The sequence below is a fragment of the Alligator mississippiensis genome, chromosome 1 (assembly GCF_030867095.1).
Source record: "Alligator mississippiensis isolate rAllMis1 chromosome 1, rAllMis1, whole genome shotgun sequence".
Classification (NCBI taxonomy): Eukaryota; Metazoa; Chordata; order Crocodylia; family Alligatoridae; genus Alligator; species Alligator mississippiensis.
This window is the reverse complement of record NC_081824.1, coordinates 450,807,588-450,809,683: the sequence shown is the minus strand read 5'-3', so window position 1 is coordinate 450,809,683 and position 2,096 is coordinate 450,807,588. Positions and strand designations below refer to the sequence as shown.

General features: G+C 57.1%; 1 non-coding gene across 1 annotated transcript; it reads right to left on the bottom strand.

The window, feature by feature from the left end:
* Nucleotides 1-1,083: 1,083 nt before the first annotated feature.
* On the bottom strand, nucleotides 1,084-1,268 carry LOC132247907 (U2 spliceosomal RNA). Its single transcript, XR_009459303.1, has one exon. It is a non-coding gene; the product is annotated as a U2 spliceosomal RNA (small nuclear RNA).
* Between the last annotated feature and the right edge of the window lie 828 nt (nucleotides 1,269-2,096).

Below are 2,096 nucleotides of genomic sequence, written 5' to 3'. Positions count from 1 at the left end.
GACAGGAAAGCAATTCTTCCTCCTGTCCAGCCTGAAATAGCCTTGTAGTAGTTAGTCGATGATGGTTCGACCGGGTCGTCCTCCCTTCCCTTCCCTTCCCTGGGGCGCTCGCTCGCTCTGGTGAACAAACGCGTTCCCCCAGCTACTGGTTGGCGGTCAACTTAGAGGTGGCCATCAGATCACCCCCGAGCGAGTGAGCGAGCCTGGGCTTTATGCAGGCTCAAGAGCCCCAGGCAGGGCTCTCAGCCTGTCATCATAGGGTCTGCTTCCCTGACCTGTGATCGTGCGCGGTGGGCGCGTGGCTCTTCTCTGGACGGACTCTCTCCAGCTTCTCCACATCACGCCCGTCCTTTTTGAATTGTGGAGCCAGCCCAAAACTGGACGCAGCACTCCAGCCGAGGCGGAGTACAAGGGGAGAAGGACGTCCCGCCCGCCCGGGATTTGCTCAAGAAGCATCTCTGGATGCAAGCCAGCATTTGGGTTGCTTGCCTAGCTGGCAGCATTGCGCTGCAGACACGACTCGACTCAGCTCGGGCTTCCTTCCTTCTGTTTGCCCCGGTCTCCGTCTACTGCTTTCATTTGACTTGCGCTTGCACGCGCCCCACCACTCCCTCTGGCTTTGGGCGGTGGCGATGACAGCGACACTCGACGAAGGCAGTGTCTGGTCTTAAGTGGCCTTGCAGGCTGATGCAGACGGAGGCTGCAAGGCCTGCCTGCCAGTAGCCAGGAAGGTCCTGGCCTTCCCGACCTACCATCCGGGCACCGCTTCCGGGCCCGCAGCGGGCCCCAGTGGGCTCCTGGCCTGCACCCCCCTGCCTGCCCAGGCCCAGGCCCTGTGGCCCCAGGCGGGGCCCCGGCCTCCCCCTGGCAGGTGGTGGTGGTGGCGGGGCTGCGCTGCCTGCTGAGCGGGAGGGCGCGCGCACGCTCGCTCCCTCCCCTGCCAGTGTGCTGGCTGCCTGGCGGTGGCAGCCTTTTGCATAGGGTCTGCCCCCTGGGGCCACCCAGGGGCCACAGCCCTGCCCGTGCTGCTGCTGCCGCTGCTTTTGAACCCAGAGAGGAGGAAGGCGGTGCTCCCCCAGAAGGGGAGCAGGCACCGGGCCCGGAGGCAGTGCAATACCGGGCCGATGCGTGGAGGGGCTGGAGCAAGCTCCGAGGCCTGACCCTGGCACCAAAAATGTGTTTAATGCATCGGTCCTCACATCGAGGACGTATCAGCGATTAAACTGATAACAGATTTTTATTTTATTAATACCAAGTATCAAAAACACAAGACTTTTGTCACAAATGACAAAAACACCATCTTTCCCACTTCACAACTCAAAATAGCAACATTCACCCGCACCCTTTACATACCTACACCCCTTCAATCCGTCATTTCATCCCCGCACATTAACACTTAACTTAATCCCCATTATCATTTTCTGTTCTCTTCTCATTTTCCAAACACAACCTTCCGCTTACCCGTTTTACTTTCGACTCGACTCCCCACACTTCATCACTCTTGGCACTTTTCTCCAACCTTTATGCAATCGCTGCCTCTCCCATTCCAATCTACTCTCCTCCCAAGAACACACATCTCTAATTCTTCTTTCATTTTAGATTTTGCATCCCTTCCTTCCCCACCCCCAGGTTCATCTTCCACTGATTCCGAACTCTCCTCTGACTCCTCCTCCGGGCTCAGAAATCCCAAACTTTCCTCCCTTTCCCCTTCTCCCTCCCTCTCCTCTTTCTCTTTCCCCTTCCCTTCTTCCTTTCTACCCTCAGTTTGCACCCCCACCTTCTTCTTCCCCCTTTCCTCCCTGCCTTGTTTCTTCCTTTTCTTCAGACTCCCTCCCTGCCTTTGTTCAATTGCCTCCAGTTGCTCTGCCCACCCCTTCCCTTGTGTTTGACCCGTTGTTTGTCCCATTGATTGTTCCATTTCCAACTCCGCCACCATACCCCTCAAATGTTGCAACGCCGCATCCCCCCCTTTCCCTCGTCCCCCTTCTGTTCTTTCATCTCCAAAACCTCTTCCTCCACTAGCCCCATGACTGCCTCTTCGATCTCCTCTTTACTCTCCTCCTCCCCAGGTCTTTCCTCCACAAACATCTCTCCTC